The 24,249-nt window shown below is 47.0% G+C and overlaps 1 long non-coding RNA gene across 1 annotated transcript in view; it reads left to right on the top strand.

The window, feature by feature from the left end:
* Positions 1-3,421: 3,421 nt before the first annotated feature.
* LOC146857860 (uncharacterized) overlaps positions 3,422-24,249 on the top strand; it is a 108,408-nt gene continuing 87,580 nt past the window's right edge. The window contains exons 1-3 of the long non-coding RNA XR_014979623.1: positions 3,422-3,517; positions 14,362-14,492; positions 22,881-23,012. This is a non-coding gene — a long non-coding RNA (uncharacterized LOC146857860). The remainder of the gene's footprint in view (positions 3,518-14,361; positions 14,493-22,880; positions 23,013-24,249) is intronic.

The raw sequence follows: 24,249 nt of genomic DNA, 5'->3' as shown, positions 1-24,249 counted from the left end.
CCAGTGTTCCGCTACCAGTCTCTGCAATCGGCATCCTACTGCTGCTGATGTGTGGGCGTATGTCACTCCTGTGTTGCGTCTGGCTGTTCACTTGCACTGGGACACAGCTATTCCCATGGCGTGGCATGGGGAGGTTCTCAATCTCCGTGTGTAGCTGGGTCTTGGAAGGAGTGTCACCTTGCATCCATACGTGTCCTGGCCATGTAGCACATACCTGACTCCCTATGTCGCATGTGTGTATTGACAGATTAACATGTGCTCAGTACACATGAGTTGTTGTCGTAGTGCACTCACTCTTCCTTGTCACTTCCAAATTACTGCAGAGCGCCGCCTCTTGCCCGAAGAATTCCAGACTTGGCTGCCATGCAGGAGAATGACAGCATCCGGCTCTACCGCTTCACCCAACCGTTGATTCTGGAGTTGACGGCGAGACTGGCACCACACCTGCAACCGCAGCACAGGTATCCCACGGCACTGACACCCCAGCTGAAGGTAATGGCTGCCCTACATTTTCTTGCCACGGGTACCTTTCAAAATACCATAGCTCATGTTGGTGGCATGTCCCAGAGCACGTTCAGCGGTGTGCTGCATGATTTCTTAGAGGCCATGTTGATTCACCTGGATGACTTCATCAAGTTCCCAACCCCTGAACAGATGACTGAGGTCAAGCGTGGATTCTATGCCCTGGGAGGGATGCCCCATGTCATTGGGTCCATAGATGGTACACATGTAGCTTTGGTACCACCACACGCACGGGAGGTGGCGTACCGCAATCGGAAGCACTACCACTCCATCAATGCCCTTGTGGTGTGTCAGTCCAACATGGTGATTTCACATGTCTGTGCTCTTTTTCCAGGATCAGCACACGATGCCTACATCATGAGACATAGCGGGATGCCTGATATGATGATGCAGCTGCGCAACGAACGGGCATGTGTTGTTGGTGGGTACAGTCTGTCTGTCCTGTATTCTGTATAGCCTACCAGCACGACCGCTTCACCACTTCTAACGATGACCATGTGCTTCCCATGTAGGGGACGCTGGCTATCCCAACATGCCTTGGCTGCTCACACCTCTCCGCAACCCCATCACGCCGGCCCAGCTCCGCTACAACACCGCCCATGGCCGGACAAGGCGAGTGATAGAGAGGACGTTTGGCATGCTGAAGAGCCGATTCAGGTGCCTCCACAAGACCGGCGGCGCACTCCCATATGCCCCGGCGAAGGTCTGCAAGATCTTCATGGTCTGCTGCATGCTGCACAACATGGCAGTTGAAAGAGCTGTGCCACTCATCCTGGATCAACATGACGAGGACCATCCACCCGTGGAGGACGAAGGGCTTGGCAATGGGGCTAGTGATGTGGAGGATGTTGAGCCGCAAGAGGACATCCGGACTCGGCTCATACGCGACTTCTTTGCTTAGTGGTGAGTACCAGTGTCTGAGTGTGCACGCATTTGGCCCCGTGTGGCATGCGTTGTGATGTGTGTCTCCACCTGCATGTATGGCACGTGAGTCAGAGGTGTGTGTGGGTGTGTCACTGGAGTGATGGTGCCAGTGATGGTTGTACTTCCCCAGTCATAATTGTGACCTAGCATGTTGTCATCCATACATGTGTCGAGTAAATGCACATGCAAGTGGCTGTGCTTTTTGTGGCTGACTTCTTGTGTGTCTCTCTTCCCCAGGTACTTGCGCATGCCGTCTGCTGCTTGCATTGTTGTGGCACTGCTATTCCTCATGGACACGTCATCGTGGGATGACTCAGCGTTACAGGCACGGACACGTTTGGAAGTCTCCATAGGGTAAGGGATGCATCAGGGGTGTATTGGGTGTGGCAGTTGTTCACGATGTATGCACACTGCCCCTGTCGATGTTTGGTTCCTCTGCAGCCATGTCGCATCCCCATGGGACACGACATGCAGCTGTGTACACCTGAATAGATGGTCTGCCTGGTTGACAGTCATCAGTGATGGGATAGGGGATTGTGATGATGGCATCAATGTGTGTGACACTGCCCTCGGACACATACGGTTAGCTTTGGCTTGACATGGTGTGGGACTTCGACATCAGCGGATCTATGGTGTATGGCAGGCTCTCCGTGTGCAGCTGTGGGTATTTAGCTGTTAGCCGACGCTTGTGTGCCAGTTCCATGGCGAACACGCATGTGTGCTGCTGAAGGGGGGTGCCAGTGTTGGACCCACATGTTACTCCACATGATGTGTTCATGTGTACTTCGAGTTGCCTCTGCAATCCCGAATACATGACTAATAAAGGTGTCCCTATGCCTCCAAGGTGCCTCTTCTCAGTCAATGCTGGTGTGTTGCCACGGTGCATCCTGCTTGTCTGGCATGGTATTCCCTGATTGTGGCTATGTGTCAATGTGTCGAGTGGCAAGATGCAAGCTGTGTGTGTGGGCTGAGACTGTGTTTTGGGCATGATGTCCATGACTGTGTGGGTATTGTGACATGTGAATTACTGGGATAGGGATGCACACCTTTTTTCCTTTTCACAATTTGTCCATTATTCAACTGAGTACGTTAAATGATGTTGAGCAGTTCAACTTATTAGCATATCAATTGATGAATATTCGATGCAATGAGAAGTGTAATATGGTAATATTTGCTCTTTTATTTTGTCATTGTAGTGACCCCCGACGAAGGGCACCCAGTTGCCCGAAATGCATTGGGTTTTTTAAAATAAATAACACTGCCTCTGACGAATTTGCATTATTCGTGGTTTTTGCTAGAGGTTCGGATGGCCCAGCATTATCATTAGAAATTATGAAAATTGGCAAGCACCACTCCTCGTGTGGCGAGACTAACAATGTTGATAACGAGTTCAGTCAGCATGTTGTAAATATGGAGAACATTTGGAATACATGGAGAAAATGTTTTGAAAGAAATGACTGCCTAACAGGCGAACTCAGCTGTGCATTTGGTTGGGACAGAGTTCTGCTCCTATTTGGATCATGTTATTTACTTGGTGCAGTTTGGGCATGGCACCATACCAAATAGCACGCACTCAGTTGAATAATGGACAAATTGTGAAAAGGAAAAAAGGTGTGCATCCCTATCCCAGTAATTCATGTTGAAACACATGCCCTACCTCGGGATAGCACCCATTAGAAGAACCGAAGGATAAAAGAAGATAAACAACGGACATTGCTTTTACGCCACACGGCAGGCGAAACATTGTGGATCGTCATTATGGACAGTGTAGAAAAATATATGAACTGGAGAAACCTTCATGAGCACTCGAAGACAATGAACGTGGTTTTGTTTGAATCAATGATACTTTTCCAAGTGCTTATTATGTGTAATTTGAGGCTTTAACAATAGCAATGGTTTATGGGAAATGGAGTTCTGATAACTGATTTATGTTAAGCTGATGTCATTCTGCCGGCGGAAAAAGAGTTGACCAATAGGGTGAATCACACAGGTTTAAATGACGGTTGGGAAGGTGGGAGTTTATTACCAGAAAGGAGAGCAGAGGATGTCTGCGTGGTAACGGTTGTGGCAGGTAAGGAACGGTGCGAGAGTAGAGCTGAGATTCTAGTGATGGCAGTGCACGGTTGGGTGAGAAAGATTGGATGAGTTACGATAGAGGGTAGAAAGGGATGGGTTTGTTGGTTCAAGTGTGAAAGGGGTTTGAAAGATGTGAGAAAGTGAGTTTGTTTTAACACTGTGTGTGTTTAGTTTTGAGCGTGATTGAGCAGGTGGCTGTAAGGGGGTGCATGAAAGTAGATAGAGGTGGGATCGTAAGAAGTTGGTAATGAAAAATGAGGTTTGGGTGAGTGGGATATTGCGAGGATTATAGTTCAGTGGGCGTAACATATACATCAAAAAGCAGAGTATATATACGCAAAGTCGAACGGTGACACGCTAATACAAAGTAAGCAGATGGCTGAGTTTAGGAGCTGCGTGATTGAGGGAAACAACATTACGGGTTGAGAGTTTTGGAATTCCGTTCTTTTTCAGTTTTCAGACACCCTCTGTAGCAGTAAGCATTTATTATTATGTATGTTAAATGATGTTGAGCAGTTCAACTTATTAGCATATCAATTGATGAATATTCGATGCAATGAGAAGTGTAATATGGTAATATTTGCTCTTTTATTTTGTCATTGTAGTGACCCCCGACGAAGGGCACCCAGTTGCCCGAAATGCATTGGGTTTTTTAAAATAAATAACACTGCCTCTGACGAATTTGCATTATTCGTGGTTTTTGCTAGAGGTTCGGATGGCCCAGCATTATCATTAGAAATTATGAAAATTGGCAAGCACCACTCCTCGTGTGGCGAGACTAACAATGTTGATAACGAGTTCAGTCAGCATGTTGTAAATATGGAGAACATTTGGAATACATGGAGAAAATGTTTTGAAAGAAATGACTGCCTAACAGGCGAACTCAGCTGTGCATTTGGTTGGGACAGAGTTCTGCTCCTATTTGGATCATGGTATTGTGACATGTGCCATCCCCATGCATCCAACGTTGGCCAGGCCCCCATTCTCTGCTTCCACCGGACTCAAGCTTGCAGGACATGGTTCTGCCACCTGTCTACACATACCTGGGTGCCCCCCAGGACACTGGACTGGATCCCTGACCTCTGCGCATGACTGTTGCTGTACTCAATGTGTGTGTCAGCACGGTTGTTCGGTAACCCCCTCAGCTGGTTGGGCCCATCACGGGTGTGTATGGTGCTCCATGTCTGTCTTGCCTAATACACTGTGACCCATGTGTCCTGTGCCAGACTCAGGCCCCAGGGTGTGGGTGGTTGAAGACAAAAGATGACTCAGGCATGTTTTGACTTTACAAGACACATGTTAGGTAATAATGCTACCAGCAGGCATCTACTCTTCATAGTGTGATTTATTATTGGGGGGGAGGGGGGGGACAAAGTGAGGGTCTTTCCGGGATTTTGGAATCCAAAGTTCAGTAGGGGAGTTAGTGTCCTTGCCATTGGAAATCCTCAGAGTCCATGCCACAGTCTTTGTCAACATTGGTCAGCCAGTGACCAGCAGGGCCATGTGGCAGAGAATGTCTCTTGATACTGTGATGCTGTTGCTCCAGTGGGCCAGGTGCCAGGCCAGGTGTCCTGGGAGATGGTGATGTAGCGCCGACCCTCACGGTCCTTTCCGTGGACGACCCGCCCTCCTGCGGGGAACCTCAGCAGCAGGCCGTGACGACAACTGGACTGCTCCGTCGGATGTTTCCTCCTCCTCCTCCTGATCCCTCCCTGTGGGTGGTGATGTTCTCCGCCTTCTGGCACAGGGAGGGTCGGCCATGTTGTCGGCCATCCGACGGAGTGTAGCGTGAATCCCCTGGAATGCCGTCACTTGCTCAGCCTGTCTGTCCTCCATCCTCCGTTGGTGTACCAGTAGACAGGCATGTAGCTCCGCATGTTGCTGGGCCTGCTGGGTCTTTATCTCATCGAGGCTCCCCTTGATCTCATTGAGGGTGGACACAACCTGGGCCATGCCCGTGGTGTTCTGCCAGTATGAGTCCAGGATGTTACAGACATGGGAAAATACCGGATCCCCAGCCAACTGGTCAGGCTCGCGCCTCCGCCGTCCTCCACTCCCACCACCCCTGCCCACTTGCGCCTGGCCTGCCCTTGTGGGCACATCGGGTCTCCGGGACCCCTGAGGGGTGGCATTGGCGTTGTCGCCTGCCTCCTCCTGGGTGCCCGGGACACCGTGTCCCTCCTGGCCAGCCTGGCTGCATTGTGGTGTTGGGGCAGGGATCCTGGGTGTCTCCTGGGATGTGGCAGGAGTGGGGGTGGTGGTTGGCACAGTTGTACCTGACGCAGGTGCTGCAGGTGGTTGGACACCAGAGGGGCCAGGTCGGTCGGGGTCGTCCACAGAGTGGTGAGAGTGGTCGCTGCCGGTGGGATCGGGCTCCTGCAGATCCAGGTCCTGTGAGTCTTCCCCCCCTGTGTTGGGGGGTTCACCACGATGTTGACCTGTGTGTGAGAGAGACAATGTTAATTTTGGTCCATGCAACATCCATGTTTCATCAGTTTCAAAGTTGGCACATTTCCTCTTGGAATTAGGATCTGTCTTGCATTCCACTCACAGTGCACTTGTGCATGGGTGTGTCCCTTGGGCACCACTTTGGCCCCTTTAACTATGTGTGGCACAGTCTTACTTGCTGCGTCAAGTGTGACTGCAGTCAGCAGTGGAGTGGGCAGGTGTTGCGAGCCATGCATTGGCGCCTTCCGTGTAGCACTGTACATGTGCACATGGAGTGGATCCACACACTTATATGATCCAGGTAGCTGTCGTTGTGCTCGTGAACAGGTTGTGACATGGCCCTGTGTTTTGCCATGGTGAAGAGGGGGGGTTCTGGGACTGGCCACCCTTGTCTACATGCACGCAGTCTACCTGCTGACGAGCAGACATTCGCACACGCCACACGGCTGATTTGCTCTCCCTGTGTCTCGCTCCCTCTCTGTCCCCCTCTCCCTCCCTCTGTGTGTCAGCCTCCTCCCTCTGTCCGTCTCCCTGTGTCTCCCTCCCTCTCTGTCCCCCTCTCCCTCCCTCTGTGTCCCCATCTCCCTCCCTCTGTGTGTCAGCCTCCTCCCTCTGTCCGTCTCCCTGTGTCTCCCTCCCTCTCTGTCCCCCTCTCCCTCCCTCTCTGTCCCCCTCTCCCTCCCTCTGTGTGTCAGCCTCCTCCCTCTGTCCGTCTCCCTGTGTCTCCCTCCCTCTCTGTCCCCCTCTCCCTCCCTCTGTGTGTCAGCCTCCTCCCTCTGTCCGTCTCCCTGTGTCTCCCTCCCTCTCTGTCCCCCTCTCCCTCCCTCTCTGTCCCCCTCTCCCTCCCTCTGTGTGTCAGCCTCCTCCCTCTGTCCGTCTCCCTGTGTCTCCCTCCCTCTCTGTCCCCCTCTCCCTCCCTCTGTGTGTCAGCCTCCTCCCTCTGTCCGTCTCCCTGTGTCTCCCTCCCTCTCTGTCCCCCTCTCCCTCCCTCTCTGTCCCCCTCTCCCTCCCTCTGTGTGTCAGCCTCCTCCCTCTGTCCGTCTCCCTGTGTCTCCCTCCCTCTCTGTCCCCCTCTGCCTCCCTCTCTGTCCCCCTCTCCCTCCCTCTGTGTGTCACCCTCTGTCACCTCAGCCCAGCTTCCTGGGCACACACTGTTAGCAGATCTTTGAGTGGCCCTTGGCTTGTTGATGTGAGTTTGTTTCTGATCTCCAGGCACCCATTGGGTGTGATGTGTGTCTGTGCGCTGCTGCTGTGGTGGTGTGTGCTGCCACTCTTTCACAATGTTGGCTGTTCATTAGCTGCTGTCATGTGCAAAACAGTGCCTTCACCCCCATGTGTTGATGCAAGGCGTCCGCCATTTGCTGGCAAGTCATTCCTGTGTTGGGACACACTGTTTGTCTGGCTGTGACCTAGGCCATATGGGCAGAGTGCATTGTTGTCTGCTTCGGAGTCGCACTATGTGATTTTTGGTGCCCAGCCTCCCGCCATCCGGGTTACCGTGTCATGTGTTGTTGTCTTCTGTGGCCTGTGACTTGACATTGTCCAGCTGGGTGCATGGGGCATGGTGGCAGCAGTGGCATGTGCGTGCTCATGGAGTGTGGTTGAGTCATGCGATGGCTTATGGTGGTTGCGTGCCTGTTAGTGATTTTGGTTGTGGATGCCGTTCCCCCTATGTGAAGTGCATTGTTTGTGTACCCACCCGGGTCTCGGAGTCCTTCTAATCCTTCGACTGCCTCCACCGGCAGTATGGCCATCACCCTCTCCTCCCAGGGATGGTAGTGTATGGGTCTGCGGGAGGGCCCTCCTCCGGTGGCGTGGCCTGGTCGTGTTCCTCCTGCCTCTTGGCTCGGACCCTCCTCCGCAGATCGTACCACCTGTTCTGGCATTCCTGCCTGGTCCTTCTGGTGTCCGCAACAGCATTCACAGCATCGACGATGGTCTGCCACATGGCTGTTTTTGCTGCCAGGCTGGTGTTTCTGACCAATGTTCCAAAGATCTGTGGCTCGACTCTGAGGATTTGATCAACAAGGACCTCCAACTCTCGGTTACTGAACTTTGGATTCTTGGTAGTGGGCATGGTGAGGGGTGTGGGTGGGGATGGTGGGGGGGGTGTGTGGATGTTGGGGGGGGGTGGATGGTTGTGGGTGTGTGTGTGTGAATGGGATGAGGGGGTGTTTGTGAAGGTGGTTGTGTGAATGTGTGCAAGTGTAAGGTGTGGTGTAGCTTGTAGTATGGTTCTGTGGTGTCTGGCAGCAGTGAGTCTGTTGCAAAGGCTCATGGTTTGTGTGTGTGGGCCCTTTTTATTGGTCCATGGGTGGGTGTGACAGTGTTTGAAGTTTGGGTGGGTGTGTTATAAGTAGTGGTGGTGTTTTGGGCCTCTGTTTGTCTTTGGCAGTTGCAGGTCAGTGAAGGTGTTTTTGTAGTGTTTGTTGGCCATGTTTAGTGGCTTTGTGCCATTCGTATGGTGTATTCTTGTGTTGTTTAGTTTTGGCCTGGTTGCGTACGTGCGTTTTGAGCGTGTGTACGGTGTGTACAAGGGCCATTTGGTTGTACGGTGCTGTCCTTGTGTGTGGGTTGGTACGACTCGTACATGCGGTTGTGATGTTGGGGCCTGGGGTGCGCTCCGTACTTAGGAGGTTGTGTTGGGGGTAGGACCGGAACGTACTGGGGTGTACATAGACGGTGGTACGACACGTACAGGGGTGGGGGTAGGACTCGAACGTACTGGGGTGTACATGGACGGTGGTACGACACGTACAGGGGTGGGGGTAGGACTCGAACGTACTGGGGTGTAGGTACACGATGGTATGACACGTACAGGGGTGGGGGTACGACTCGAACGTACTGGGGTGTGGGTACACGGTGGTACGACATGTACAGGGGTGGGGGTAGGACTGGAACGTACTGGGGTGTGGGTACACGATGGTACGACACGTACAGGGGTGGGGGTACGACTCGAACGTCCTGGGGTGTAGGTACACGATGGTACGACACGTACAGGGGTGGGGGTAGGACTCGAACGTACTGGGGTGTGGGTACACGGTGGTATGACACGTACAGGGGTGGGGGTACGACTCGAACGTCCTGGGGTGTAGGTACACGATGGTACGACACGTACAGGGGTGGGGGTAGGACTCGAACCTACTGGGGTGTACATAGACGGTGGTACGACATGTACAGGGGTGGGGGTAGGACTCGAACCTACTGGGGTGTACTTAAACGGGGGTATGACACGTACAGGGGTGGGGGTACGACTCGAACGTACTGGGGTGTACATGGACGGTGGTACGACATGTACAGGGGTGGGGGTAGGACTTGAACGTACTGGGGTGTGGGTACACGGTGGTACGACACGTACAGGGGTGGGGGTACGACTCGAACGTCCTGGGGTGTAGGTACACAATGGTATGACACGTACAGGGGTGGGGGTAGGACTCGAACGTACTGGGGTGTACATAGACGGTGGTATGACACGTACAGGGGTGGGGGTAGGACTCAAACGTACTGGGGTGTACTTAAACGGGGGTATGACACGTACAGCGGTGGGGGTACGACTCGAACGTACTGGGGTGTACATGGACGGTGGTACGACACGTACAGGGGTGGGGGTAGGACTCGAACGTACTGGGGTGTAGGTACACGATGGTACGACACGTACAGGGGTGGGGGTACGACTCGAACGTCCTGGGGTGTAGGTACACGATGGTACGACACGTACAGGGGTGGGGGTAGGACTCGAACGTACTGGGGTGTGGGTACACGGTGGTACGACACGTACAGGGGTGGGGGTACGACTCGAACGTCCTGGGGTGTAGGTACACGATGGTACGACACGTACAGGGGTGGGGGTAGGACTCGAACGTACTGGGGTGTACATAGACGGTGGTATGACACGTACAGGGGTGGGGGTAGGACTCGAACGTACTGGGGTGTACTTAAATGGGGGTATGACACGTACAGGGGTGGGGGTACGACTCGAACGTACTGGGGTGTACATGGACGGTGGTACGACACGTACAGGGGTGGGGGTAGGACTCGAACGTACTGGGGTGTAGGTACACGATGGTACGACACGTACAGGGGTGGGGGTACGACTCGAACGTCCTGGGGTGTAGGTACACGATGGTACGACACGTACAGGGGTGGGGGTAGGACTCGAACGTACTGGGGTGTGGGTACACGGTGGTACGACACGTACAGGGGTGGGGGTACGACTCGAACGTCCTGGGGTGTAGGTACACGATGGTACGACACGTACAGGGGTGGGGGTAGGACTCGAACGTACTGGGGTGTACATAGACGGTGGTACGACACGTACAGGGGTGGGGGTAGGACTCGAACGTACTGGGGTGTACTTAAATGGGGGTATGACACGTACAGGGGTGGGGGTACGACTCGAACGTACTGGGGTGTACATGGACGGTGGTACGACACGTACAGGGGTGGGAGTAGGACTCGAACGTACTGGGGTGTAGGTACACAATGGTACGACACGTACAGGGGTGGGGGTACGACTCGAACGTACTGGGCGGTGGGTACACGGTGGTACGACACGTACAGGGGTGGGGGTAGGACTCGAACGTACTGGGGTGTGGGTACACGATGGTACGACACGTACAGGGGTGGGGGTACGACTCGAACGTCCTGGGGTGTAGGTACACGATGGTACGACACGTACAGGGGTGGGGGTAGGACTCGAACGTACTGGGGTGTGGGTACACGGTGGTACGACACGTACAGGGGTGGGGGTACGACTCGAACGTCCTGGGGTGTAGGTACACGATGGTACGACACGTACAGGGGTGGGGGTAGGACTCGAACGTACTGGGGTGTACATAGACGGTGGTATGACACGTACAGGGGTGGGGGTAGGACTCGAACGTACTGGGGTGTACTTAAATGGGGGTATGACACGTACAGGGGTGGGGGTACGACTCGAACGTACTGGGGTGTACATGGACGGTGGTACGACACGTACAGGGGTGGGGGTAGGACTCGAACGTACTGGGGTGTAGGTACACGATGGTACGACACGTACAGGGGTGGGGGTACGACTCGAACGTCCTGGGGTGTAGGTACACAATGGTACGACACGTACAGGGGTGGGGGTAGGACTCGAACGTACTGGGGTGTGGGTACACGGTGGTACGACACGTACAGGGGTGGGGGTACGACTCGAACGTCCTGGGGTGTAGGTACACGATGGTACGACACGTACAGGGGTGGGGGTAGGACTCGAACGTACTGGGGTGTACATAGACGGTGGTACGACACGTACAGGGGTGGGGGTAGGACTCGAACGTACTGGGGTGTACTTAAATGGGGGTATGACACGTACAGGGGTGGGGGTACGACTCGAACGTACTGGGGTGTACATGGACGGTGGTACGACACGTACAGGGGTGGGAGTAGGACTCGAACGTACTGGGGTGTAGGTACACAATGGTACGACACGTACAGGGGTGGGGGTACGACTCGAACGTACTGGGCGGTGGGTACACGGTGGTACGACACGTACAGGGGTGGGGGTAGGACTCGAACGTACTGGGGTGTGGGTACACGATGGTACGACACGTACAGGGGTGGGGGTACGACTCGAACGTCCTGGGGTGTAGGTACACGATGGTACGACACGTACAGGGGTGGGGGTAGGACTCAAACGTACTGGGGTGTGGGTACACGGTGGTACGACACGTACAGGGGTGGGGGTAGGACTCGAACGTACTGGGGTGTAGGTACACAATGGTACGACACGTACAGGGGTGGGGGTACGACTCGAACGTCCTGGGGTGTAGGTACACGATGGTACGACACGTACAGGGGTGGGGGTAGGACTCGAACGTACTGGGGTGTGGGTACACGATGGTACGACACGTACAGGGGCGGGGGTAGGACTCGAACGTACTGGGGTGTACATAGACGGTGGTACGGCTAGTACAGGGGTGGGGGTATGACTCGAACATACTGGGGTGTACCTAGACGGGTGGGGGTGTACATACACGGGGGGTACGTGTCGGACGTACGGGGGCTGGGGGGAGTGTTGGGCGCGTATGCGGGCACATGTCTCCATGGTTGCTATAGGGGTTCGGTGCGGACGGTGTTTTTTCCATACGGTTGTACCCTCGGACGCACGGGATGGATCGTGATTCCTCGGTCGGACTTGACTTTTCACGTTTGTACGGTAAATCGTCCGAGGACGTGTCGGACACATTTTCCGACCCGAGGACGTGTGGGGAATGATTCCCAATGCGGTTCGTATGGACTTTTTACCATGTGAATCGTGATTGCCAGTTCGTACGGCACTTGTACGATTCGTACGGTTAAAAGACCGGATACGAGTCGCACGGGGAAATTTTTTACCGGATCGTGATCGGCACCAGAATGTAAAAATCCCCCTCACAAAAATATGCATCTTTACATTCTGCACATACACAGGACTGTGGATGTGCATTCTCTCAGACAGCCACTGGGGTGTTGGTGTGTGCCCTGCTTTTACTGAATGACTCAGGGCTGAGAAAAATAAACCTGGACTGCATTCAGAGTCGGAGGAGAAGTTCTCACTAGCACCTGATTAGGCTTGGTCTGCGTTTAGAGTAGTGGGAGGATATTTCCTTTGCACCTGAATAGGCCCTGTCTGCCTTACACAATGCTGTCTCCACCTCCTGCCAGGAAGCTGCACCAGAGAGAACATAACTGGTTTTGGCTGGGCAAAGAGCTCCTCTGCCACTAGAGAAGAAAGGATATTATGCTATAAAAGTGGGGCCCAGACCCCTGAACTTTTGATTACTGCTGAGCTAAGGAACCTGCCAGGAAGAAGAACTGGGAAAGCTGGAGGAGGAGTACTGTCCTTGTGCTGTGTGCTGTTGGGGTTGGCCCGCAGTGGTTGCAGTGGTTGCTTCTGTCTTGGGCAGGGAAAGGACTGGGCTGTGCTTTCATCTTCCTGCTGTTAGAGTTTTCTTCAAGGGCTTGAAGTAGAGCTTGCCTCCTGTTGGAAGTCATTTGGACAGAAAATACTTCAAAGATTACTTTGAAGAAAGGAAAGGAGAAGGACTTTGCTGTGTCCCTTACTTGAGGAAGTTCTCCAAGGGCTTGAAATAGAGCTTGCCTCCTGTTCTGAAGTCTCAGGGACCCAAAGACTTCATCCCCAAACCCCCTGAACTCCTTTGTTGGGAGTTCTGACGCGCTCAGAGGTGCCTGCCAGTGTTCTGGACCTCTGGAGGTTGTTTTTGGACTTAAAACTGCAAGAACTATAAAAATAGATGCATCCCCTGTTTCTGACTCATCGCAGCGGTGCGAGAAGAATTTTTCAATGCATCGCCGGTGCCGAAGAATCAACACAGTGCTTGCTCGCGGCTAAAGTGTTTGCCGTGCTACGAATTCTGTGCTCCGACGTCCGAGATCACCGCACCGATTCTGAAGCAGGTCCTGTTGTAGAAGAACTGACACATCGAGGGGATGCAGCTAAAATCATAGCAGTGCATCCCGGGTCTTAACACATTGCATCGTACCAGATTGTCACGCATCGCATCGAAGCATCGAGTCTGTTGTTTCGTTGGGGGATGCAGTATGTGTAATGCGGCTGAAACCGATGCATCACCTCCTCTCCAGTAAGGAACCGGAGCATCCCCTCCCCTGTGCAGCAGTAAGTAACCAACACATCACCTCCCCTGGAGCAAGGTACCAACGCATCACCTTTCCTGAGTGTAATGAACGGACGCATCACCTTCCCTGCGATCCTTTTTTCTTGCTTTTTCCAACACATTGAAGATACGTTGTGTAAAAGTTTTCTTGGAACAGAACGGTTTTGACCTTTTAAGAATCATATTTTTAGTACTGTATTGTGGATTTTTGTCATTTTGGTATCGTTTGGTTTAGATACAGATTACTTATTTTTCTAAATTGGTGTGGTGTCCATTTGTAGTGTTTTCACTGTATTACTGTATGTGTTCAGAAATGCATTACACACTGCCTCTGAGATAAGCTTGTCTGCTCGTGCCAAGCTACCAAGGGGGTGAGCAGGGTTTATTTTAGAAGTGTGTGTATCCCCCTTACCCTGACTAGGAAGAAGGGTCCCTAATTGGACAACGGTGCAATCCATTGCCAGCTTTCTAACATTATCCGTATATTACTTTTGTGTTTGGTCATTCTCACTTATATCTTCCTTTCAATTTTTCCTGCATATTTAAGGCTACAAGGGCACTTCAAAGCATAAATGTAATTTCTTGAATCAAAACTTGCAGAATGTGTAAGGGCTATTTTATTGCATTGGCATGAGATTATCACTGTGTTGCCTAGAATTGTATTATTGCAGTGTAAACAATTTCCACATTTCATAGTTCCTTTGTGTTCACATTTATTGGGTGTCCATTTTTTTCTCTTCTTTTTTTCCAGTGACTATACTAGTTGCCAGGATTTCCTGTCCCAGTCTGAATCAATCATCATGAACCTGGCAGTTACAGCCTCCTGTGCCTGGTACCTGAAAGGCTACACTTGATGAACTAGAATTTTGGATCATTCTAAAGGTATACTAAATTTAGGAATACCTCATATCAGACAAACCTATTCCTATCAATGGAAGAGATCAGTCATTTGTTAAGGATTTGTGTGCATTTATGCTTTTGTGCATTATTAACAGCATGCAAAATGTGCTTTTACACTCAATTAAATATGTACACACCAACATAACTACTTTATCAGTCTATTTGTCTTACCCCACATGAATTTCTTATGATGTAGAAATGTGTTTTCCTGATCCTTGTTAACTAGGCTTCAATGGGGGCCTAGAAGTTATCTTGTTTAAAAAGGAAGCCCTCCCTGACTTCAATGGTGACGGATATCCCATCTGCTGAAATATAAATCCCATAGGATGTTATGGGATTTATATTTTTGCGGACAGGATATCCGTCACCGTTGTGGCAGAGAAACCCATCTAAATCTAAATGGTTCCTAAATTATAACTTATGTCAAGTTCTTTATGCTAGCTCACTGTACTCTATTCATTCATAATAGCTGCATGTTTTTCATATATCTACTTTTTTCTACCAATTCCAGACAACATTAGCATAGAGTGGGCAGAAGCAATATTAATATGGTTAGCTACCACTTCTGTGCTAAGGCAACATGGCCCTTAGTAAAATTGTGTTCTGATTTACATAGAATGTAACACTTTTGATCATGCCACAATAATTCTGCGGTTAGAGTAATTTAATATATGAAAAAAGTGTATATACACCCTCTATTTAGGAGGTGAATATGAGCACTTTCCAATTCTAATAGGGGTGATGTCCATTTCCGTTCTGATTTTGTTGCCCACTCAGGAATTAGAATAATTTTTGCTTTTGTACTTTTCTGAAATTTCCTATTTGCTGAACAGCCTTCATGGCAATAACTATGTACCACATCTTTTGAATTTTGTAATAAAATCCTTACATTTGTTCTGCTGATCTAGAACTCATTTATAGATTGGACTCTTTATCTAATTGTATTTGTGATATTTCTGGTGTATTGGAAGGGGCCTTATTTCATGGACACATTGCTTCATGAAATTGAGGTTTAACACCATCGAACTGGGGGCACTATGTTGAGGTAGAGTTCTGGGTGTCAGGATGTTGAGCCTCTTCCCTCCCACACACACAAATTGTCACAGAGAAAACCCTTGCAGAGTGTACATATTGTAAGTATTTCAATCAGCTAGGGCAGTTACCTAGTCACTTCAAGAGATAAATTGCAACTTTGTGCCATTACTTTGGATTAATATGCAGAAAAATCGTTCTGCATTGTGTCAATGGTAAAGTGACTAATGAAAAGTTCACGTGAAGCAACATCGCTTACAAAAAACTATTATATAATAAATTGTTTAAAAACCCGTACAAAAACTGGCATGAGTGACATGACCATAAACACACTTTAATGTGCAGAGTGAGGAAAGAAAGAAATATCAAAACAATTCGATGTCTCTAATACTCCCCAAACCACAGTTTTATCGTCCTAAGACTTATAGTTGTCAAGTATTGGCTTCAAGGGGTTGAATCCCCACATCTACTGCCCAAACGAACCTTTGTTTATTGAAAAGACATTGATACATTTTTTTTTACATATTAGACTTTAATTCCTGCTTGCTGCTTGTTTCTGTTTTGACAGAGCGCTATTTGTTTCTCATTTTCAACATACTACGAAATTTTGTGCAATACACTACTTCTTTATGCTCTCAATAGAGATCGTTGCATCCACCAGGAAACTCCATGAAACATAAATCTACTTAACTGGCAATTCTTATGTAGTTTACCTTTAATGCAAACTTGTGTTTCCATATTCGAATCCTTTGTATTTATGTAACAAATCATTGGTTTCTGGGAGTTCATTGCATTATTTGAGTCAAAAGAACCAACTGGACAACTGCAATCTAATTTGATATATATTGTAAAAAATCAATTTCTGTGCTATTCTACAAGGATGCAAAGTGGACTTCTGTGCATACCTTCACATGCCTGCCAAGTTTATCTTGCTAGAGATTCTATAGTTTCCATCCTGTCAGGTTATTATCATTGCTCTGAACACGTAATTTAACAATATGTGTCCCATACTTTTCAGTGATAGATGTGAGATAACATGCTTGTTCACGACTGCTATTTTATCAGCACCGATGGAGGAACAAGTGTGAGTGTAAGCCCCTATAGTGAAGTGGTGACAGAATACTGACTGCTAATGTCTCCTACCTATGAAGTCAGAGATGCAAAAAGTGAAGGTCTCTCCATTCGGGCATCTACATATATACAGGGAATTATTTAGGTATTCGCCAATTACTGCAGAAGTTGCACGTGCATCTCATTATATATTCATATTTCATCTTGAGCAATATAAAAAGGCTGCATTTACCTGTAAACATTTGTCTCTTAGTAATCAAAGTATTTTCCAACCTTTCATTATACACAAGTATATGTAGATATATGCACTTTTGTCCCTTTCAAATTGCTTTACAGCAACCACTACTAAGAATGTGTAGTTTTGATCTAAAAACGTTTTGTAGAGTTGTTACCCCATCAACAATACAACACTCCAGGACACACTTTTCTCCACAATAGGACCCAAGGTATGTTTTACCTTTGTAAAAGACAATGGCATGGCATAGCATGGTGTGTTTCAAAAGCAGTTTCAGTCTAAGCGTTAATGGCGTAAGCAGTGTCTAAAACCGTGTATACCACTGCGACACATGACTGCGGCCCTCAAAGCTATGCGTGGAAATCAATGCGCACATGCTTTTGACGCTGAATGTGACAGTTATTATAAAAAATTGTTTACCTATTTCTTGCATTCTTTGCCCTGGGTATGCGGTATTAAATATCATCATTCTGAAGTAAGGTTCTGATGATGACATTGTCTGTTGCACAGTCACAGATGAATCAATGTTTGATAACACTTCTTATTCAGTTGTCTCAGTTCTAAAGAGAGCAGTGGAGAGGGCAGTGGAGAGGGAAGTGGAGAGGGAAGTGGGCCTCCTTCTCATTTTCTCTCCTTGTCTGAGCCCAACTACATCTCCTTTTCACTCATGCAAAGCCATGATTAATTACCGATAATCATTTTAGTGCAATTCTATCTTCCTCATCCGAGTCCTTACTAATCATAGGTGAGGTCAGCTTATCGATATTGACGAATCACAGACACAATATCAAAATCGAAAATATTGTGTAACACGTATATATTGCGTTAAAAATATTGTTTTAAAAATATTGTGGCCCTTTCCTTATATTGGAAGTACAAAAATATTGAAAACAACCACCCGGTAATTTCACACTAATATCATTAAAAAACATACACAAATATTGTTTCTAAATATATACAAAGTTTAAAGTAGTACATCTTAAATATATTTATAAATACTATGACTATGTTAATTAAAAACATCTAACTAAATGTAATATCATATATAAATATATTCTTACATAATCACACTTACTTATATATGTGTGTGTATCTTTATATATACTTATATACATGTACATCATATATTTATAATGTAACACTATTATTAAAATATATATTTTACATTAAGTTATATTTTTTTATTCATTTTTCACATTTACTACCATAATAAGCACTATCTATAAATATAAATATATATATATATATACATATATAAACATAAATATCTTAATATGAAACATAAAAAAATTAACAATTCAGTTTCAAAACATTAAATAAATTACCAAAGAAATAATCTATAAAAAAATAAAATAATTTATACAAAATATTATAAAAATGTAAAAACAAATAAAAATGTACACAAATAATATAAGATTCAAATTAGAAACTAATATTAATAATAACTATATTTAGCCAATATTAGGAAACGCATTGGAGTCTGGGAGTAATAGATATAGTATTCCCTCTCCCGTTTATACAACATTAGACAAAGTGTAGGACTTCAGAGAGTTTACATTTATTATAACAGCACAATAGTAGGGAAAGTGTTGGAATTCAGAGTGGTATGATGTACTATGCTGACTCCAGTCTATGCAACAGTAGGGAAAAGGCTGGACTTCGGAGGGGTTAAATTTACTATTCCCACTCCTGTCTCAGCAACAATAGGAAAAGCATTAGATTTTCAACAGTTTACATTTACTATTCCCACCTTAATCAGCAGAACAGTTGGGAAAGTATTGGACTTCGGGGTGTTAGATTTACTATTCTACTCCAAGCAGCACAACAGTAAACAAAGTACTGGACTTTGCAATGGTTACATTTACTATTCCCACTCCAAACAATGTAATGTTAAGAAAAGTGTTGGACTTCAGAGGGGTAATATTTACTAGTCCCATTAAAGTCTGGGTAACTATTCGATTCTCACATAGGTTGGGTAGCAAGTCCATTGAAGAAATGCTAACTCTGTATAACGCCAAATGTATCTCAGCATGACATATGGGGCAGGCATATGGAGGTATTCAAATTTCTTTATCCTCCAATGGGCAGAGAACAGTTTCATCCGCAGATTACTGAGGACTCCACCGGAGACTGCCATGCTTGTCTATCATGAAGAACTAGGACCTGGGTACCTAGAAGATAGGTTGGGACTTGCCCTGCTTTTATTATGGACTAAGATGTGGATTAACCCGGAGGCCCACTTGGTTAGGTCTTGTATTCAGGATTGTTTCGCCCTAGATGGTGTGGCCCGTATTCCATAGATCATATACCTGAAACAAACTTTTGGGGCCATTGGGCTGAAAGAGCTGTTTGAAAACCCTTGTCAAATTGCTATTAAATTTAAGAGGAGGCTAAAACACGATTTCTTACATATTGCTAAGACATAAGACTAAGGAAAGCACAGTCTATGGTTTCTTTGAAAAGATATGTTGAGCTTTCCCTCAGAAAAGTGTTTGAATGCCTGTTTTATCTCTGTAATTCTGATCAAGTTTCCACACGAAGCACAAGTCCCTATATATAGTTTTGACCCTTGTATATTGATTTAAGGTGAAATGATCTAATACCTGATTTAAAGAATTCTAAACTGAGAACGCATAAAGAAGGCGTGGTCTTCCACACAGAAACTTTCCATCTCAGAGATATGCCATGCTGAACTATGGGCCTCATTACAATGTCAATCGGAAAGCATTCTGACAGACTCGGTTTCGAAATGGTTTACAACAGACTAGGTTTACGGAAGTCCAACCATACGATTAAGATTTTTCCGAACACCATTCAGTCGGACTCCCATTGAGTTCAATGGGAGCCTGTGTTCTGACTGACAACACAGGCTCCTATTGAAAAATTGGGTTAGCGGGCAAAACCTTGCACCCTGTGACGGGCACCCCATGGTACCTGCCACACGGTGCATGGTTGGAAAGAGGGGACTCATGGGTACCCCCACGGGCCCCAATGGGATTCCGACAGCCGATCTGTGTCAGACAGACCGATTCGGAAAGGCTGTCCGAATCCGACATCATAATCGCTCGGTCGGAAACGCGGCCCATAGTGACGTACGAGTTGGCTCCGACTGACTCAGTTTCTCCGAATGCGGTTCGGACGCAAGTGGAAACCGAGTCGGACAGTCTGAACGGTTTCTGACCATCGTAATCAGCCGGTTGGAAACGTTTCCGAGTCAGTCGGAAACAAAGCTTCTGAATCGGATTCGGACCAATTGAATGCCGTGCGGAGCCCTTCTGACCGACATCGTAATCAGACCCTAAATGTTATCAGGAAGGCTCTTGAACTAAGGAAAATACATGAAATGGTTGCACTATGATAATACTATATTCAAGTATCTTGTGAAGCTGGGGTCTCTCTGTTGATTTACCCCTTGTTATTCTTCATATGATTGTGCTCTAGATAATACCAGAAAATGCATAACTTGGTGCAATATGAGTCTCGGTTTATTTTTATTCAATTGTAAATGAGTTTAAATGCTTAATATCTAAGAACCTTTATGTATGTGTATTTATTGACTTTTGTGGCCAAATGGCCGCATAAAGTATAGCTTGATTACTAGATGAACACCAGGGGAAGAATACCCTGAAGCACTCTTGTGGAACTGGGTTGTGATCACATAAACTGCAGGTCTCAGATTGATCAACTTTGCAATACCCCCAACACACAGGACCAGACACATTTAGATCAGACTCCAAAGACCCCCACATAGGACAGACTGTTTGGAAATTACAGGAGGCCCTCTAGTTCACAGTGAAGAGCAGAGACCATCATTAAAATAAGGGTGGAAATCAATAACTAGAGCCACCTTGGTCTGCATGACCCTGAACCCATCTAAACATGTTGTAGAATGAAGTGCTTTATGGAAGTCATTCTCAGGGTTGCCTGTGATGCAAGCAGTGAATGCAGAGAGGCACTCTACTCTACTCTTTCAGACAACTAATGTTTATAGAGGCAGCGGGAAATGCCAAAATTAATCCTGGCAAGAGGATGCAGAGTCATAGTGGAAGAATAAACATGCAGAGGCTGAATCAAGAAAGAGATGTCCCTAATAGCAAGAGTACGCCCTGAACCACAAAGAACCTGGTATCTTGTGCCTACTTAGAAAACTCCAAGCCCTGAAGGTAAACAACACAAACACTGCCCACTGAATTCTTCCTGTAGATCCAATCTCAAACTCAGCCCCATAACCCATCCAAACCTGTTTACTATGACAGATGAATAACAACATCAGAGTGATATCCAGTCAGCAAACAAGGAGAAACTAAGGGATACTACCTTATGGATTACTGTGGGGTAATTCACCATCAAGAACAAATTGGGATGAACTTGAAAGGTCATTGCAAGCTTGCCTCAACTCATCTCAGAGTCCAAGGATGAGCAGGAGATTTTGGAATAATCACTCCATCCTAGGAAAGTTATCAAAGCGTTTGAAACATTTTATGAGAAGCTGCAAGAGCAGCATCCACCGTCTTCAAAAAGAGACTCAGCTAGTTACACTATGGTACAATATACTGGAGCCTCAGGAGAAAATGTTGGAAGTAGACACTGTATTAAAGTACTGGCACTTCTTTAATTGAAAGAGACATTGCTAGCATCTCTCTGCAGTGTAAAACTTTCAGTGGGAGGGTATCTGCACTCCTCAGTTATAAACAGGTCCACTGGTAGGTTAACATCTGCACTACTCACTCTGAGATGGAGAGAATCTGTACCTTAATATTATTCATTCCAATTACTGGTAGTAGAGGGAGGGTAACAAAAAGTAGACAAGACCACATCTTAAAGGCAGGGTCAAAGGGCTCTGAAACCATACCCTCCTTAGATAAATAGGGAGAAATGATCTTAAGACATGGGGACTTGCAGGTGCATCAAAGAGAAGCTCCTAACAGGTTTCAAGAGTGTACCTGTACAAGATACATCAGAACAGGAACGTCTGTGGGGAGAAGCAGACAGAAGGAAGGAAACCAAATTCAAATGCATGAATCAGGGGCCAGACGGAGATGACAAAGAAGTTGTAGATCATCTACAGAGGAGGGAGAGGGACATCATCAGACACGTAAACAAACATGGCATTGCTCCACACAATCTAAGAATGGAGGAGCATCAGAAAAAAAAGAAAGCAGCTAAGGCCAAGATGATTTCCGCCATACCTGTTGGGACCCTAGCAAAGGAGTCGGCACAACACCTGAAGCAGCATAAGTTACTCTTGGAAGGCCAATCCATGAACAGGAAGCTGCTGAGAATTATATCACACCTGATCCCAGACCACCTGAAGTACAGAAGCCCAACCGTCTGTGCTCCTCATTCCAAATGGCAGAGAGAATGCCATCAAGCAACTCACACCCTCCTGCCACAATGAGAGGAGATTTGCCCTAGCATTTCCATCTTCGGGTACTTTCCTGTGGAGAATGAAACAGCTGCTCCCACCACATAGCCTCAGATGGATGTGTACTACTGACAGCAATTCAGAAAAGGGGAAGAAATTACATTTAAAACTGCTACCTCTAAAATAGCAAATAAAGGATACATATCACCAAGAAATCTAGGAAGAAACCCACAAAGTGTCAGGGACATCAACACAATAAACATTAGTTGTGGTCAGGGCAGGAGAGGATTCATCATGCGTCAAGATAGATGGGCATAGGCATTAGGGACATTTATGGTTCCTTACATTTAGTCATTCAGAAAACGTATATTCTGAATATTGATTTCATGTATTTAATTTCAAATGCAGATTTAAGTAACATTTTATACTCCTAAGAAGGAAATGAAAATTGAGGGCGTCTGGTATGTCCTTCCCAAAGCAAGACAGCATCTACAGGGCGAGAGTCACATTCCAAAGGTAAACAAATGTGAAAGAGAATGTGTCAGCCATCTTTGAACACTAGTATATCGAGGCTTTCCCTGTAGAACCTTTCTTCCCTATGTCAATTTTTTTATCTGCTCGTGTATTGTTTAGTTTGGAGTCTGAATTACGCTCTGATAATCTGCAGAAAATCCTCTTTGGGGTATCATCTGAATGTCTTCGGTGGAAATGACTGCTGTTGGAGTATTGCCATTTGTATTTCCTTGGACTTGGACATTTCTTCCAAGCAGGCATTGTTCCATGACTGATTCTATTGAAGGTATGTTTTCATCTGTGGAATGTCAATCTCTCATTGTTTCCAAAGTCTTTGAACTACACAATTGATTTGGTTTTCTGAGAGTATAATAAAGTGCATTCACTATTTCTCAAGGTAGTTGTTGGATTAGATTCATCACACCTCAGAAGAGTTAGACTTTGAACTAACATTTCATATTATATGTTGCAAGCCGAATGAGCCGGCCAAACATTCATGCGCACTTAGGAGAGTTCCACCACTCCTCCCCTCTGCACAGCCTATCCCCGCCCCACAAAACTGCCCCGGAACAGAAAAATAAAATGATAATAACAACTTGTTCTCATTTTATTTGTCCTTTTTTGCCATGCTGAAAACAGGCAATGTGGCTTAGTAGAGGAGCTGCCCCAGGTATCTTCTAAAGCTAGACTGGCCGTACTGGGCATGGGAGTTTCCCCAGGAGGCTGGAAGGGGGATGGTGGGTCTTGTAGCAGTGCAGCAGATTTAAAAGCAGCGTAAAGTTCTTGTTTGTCAAGTAGTTTTTGGGCCACAATAAAAGATTCAAGATAACTCTGGTGATTAATGTGTCTTCTGGAGAGAGATGAGAGTTTTGTGTAGTGTTAGTTTCAATTCATCTAAGGTAGTGTAGAGTGTTAATATGCCTACTACAAAGAAAGTGTAATATGCATTTCAAAGAACAGTATTGTATGTGCACAGTTTACTGGGTTACTGCTTTTGTAACAGAGATTATTTTTTTACTGTACAGTTCAGAAATTGCAATCATAATCTAGCACAGTGAACTATAAACTGCTATCAAAGAGCTGCATGCAAACTGCATGGTACAGGTTAGAAAGTTATGTTTTTTCCTAGTCTTTCATTCTCATGATGTTGCTAAAAATGGTTTCTTTGGGTAGAAATAAATACTTATTAAAGTCAACCCTAACCACTGTGTTAGGTTCTGAATCCTGACTTTGTGCATCTCCACACCAAGCACTCTTAAACAATGCCTACCAGTATGGATGGCATTTGAATCCTATACCTTGTAGTTCACTTTGCCTTATGTAACATTTTTCTATACACTGGTTTCCACATGTATGATTCATTGTCTCTGTATTTGTGTGTGATGTAAAGTGCCTCGACAACCTACACTGGTATGAGAGATGCTATATAACAAATTAATTGCAATTGAAAGAGGGCCATGGAGAGATGAGAGGCACTGTTGGAGGGTGATAGTGAGAGTCATTGAAGAGTCCCAACAAAGATT

The sequence above is a fragment of the Triturus cristatus genome, chromosome 3_2 (genome assembly GCF_964204655.1).
Source record: "Triturus cristatus chromosome 3_2, aTriCri1.1, whole genome shotgun sequence".
In the NCBI taxonomy this organism is placed as follows: Eukaryota; Metazoa; Chordata; class Amphibia; order Caudata; family Salamandridae; genus Triturus; species Triturus cristatus.
This window is presented reverse-complemented; position numbering and strand designations above follow the sequence as displayed.